This window comes from Empidonax traillii, unplaced genomic scaffold (assembly GCF_003031625.1).
Source record: "Empidonax traillii isolate 1590-97213 ecotype Southwest subspecies unplaced genomic scaffold, ASM303162v1 scaffold1796:size137566, whole genome shotgun sequence".
In the NCBI taxonomy this organism is placed as follows: domain Eukaryota; kingdom Metazoa; phylum Chordata; class Aves; order Passeriformes; family Tyrannidae; genus Empidonax; species Empidonax traillii.
In genome coordinates, this window is record NW_020956989.1 from 98,483 (window position 1) to 99,962 (window position 1,480).

A 1,480-nucleotide genomic window follows, 5' to 3' on the forward strand; every position below is an offset into this window, starting at 1 on the left:
CCCCCACCACCTCCACAGCATCAGGGGAGTGATTAGAAGAGCTCTGTGAATGAGATTAACCCAGAGACCTGGAAAAGCTGGAGGGAAGGGCCAAGGGAAGCAGGATGATATTCAGCAAGGAATAATTCTGTGCCTGGGAAGAAAGAGTCCCTGGCAGAGCTGGACCTGGGAGTGCTGGGGCACAGCAGGTTGAGGATGATCCTGGCAGGAAAAAAAAACTATCCTGGAGTGTGGGAGCGTAAGGACAATCAGGAGATCAATGAAAGGGTTTACACCCCTCTAGTCAGGGCATTTTAGATCATATTAAGTTGCTGCAACCAGATTTAGCCCTCTTAGGACATGACAGTGGTCAAATGGAAGGAGTTCAGGCCACTGAGACGGTCAGAGCATCTGCCTGGTGTGGGACCAGGGCCTGTCCAGCCTGGAGAAGTGATGGATTTTGAGGTCCTAACTGCAGTGGGAAGGTTATCAAGGAGGTGGAACCAGGATCTTCACAGACATTGGGTGTAAATTCAAACAAGACACTCAGTTTGGGTACAAGGAGAAAGGTTTTCCCTTTGAGCAACTCCCATCCCTGGGGTTTTCAACATCTAAAACCTGAACCATCTCACCTGACCCAGCAGCTGACTCAACTTTAGAGTAGGAGGTTGAGCTGGAGACCTCCTGAGGTCCTTTTCATCCTCAGTAATCCCAAAATCCAGAGCTAAGTGTCAAACGAGGCCATTCAGATCAGTGATTTCCCCCCCAAAAAGGGAGGGAAATCAAAAAGGGAGAAGCAAAGGGAGGCAGCAGGGTCTGTGTCATGGAACAATCTCTCCAATCCATGGTATCTCTTACTGGCAATGCAGGTTTGAGGGAGGCTTTCTGGGGTACAGAGACAGCATAAAAGGCTTCAGATCTGTCCCAAACCCTCAGATGATTGACATCAGGCTTCTTCCCAACAGAAAACACAGATGTCCTAAAATTTCACGCTTAGGAAAACTGGGTGAAAGTGGAGGAGTAAGGAAAAGAGAGGGCAGTCAAATAAGTGTCATAATACGTGTGGGGGAAGAAGTGGCATCGGGAGGCTCTGCTGGATTAGGAATTCTGCATTTTGTTCCCTTCCCCACTCACTGTCACTCCCCCTTCAGCCAAACCACGCAGCCCTTCTAGGTCATCTTGCTGTTGTCCCAAATAACTGCCCTGTGCCCTGAGCCCCCGAGTCTGTCCCTGTGCCAGCACCTGGTAAGGAGCAGACACATCCCTTCCTGCACCACATGGATATGGGGGGAAAGGGAATCCCTGTCCCTCGTGCCCTCCAGGCTCAGCCACCAACAGTTTGCTCCAAGGGGTCTCTGCTTTGACCTGAGGTCACTGAGATCTCCTTCCAGCAGGACTTTAATGAAAGATTCTCCTCCTCCTCCTCTTTTCTCTCTTCCAAGGTGGCTGCATTCCCACCAGGAAACATGTGGGAGTGAGGATCCATCCTAATCCTCCCTGG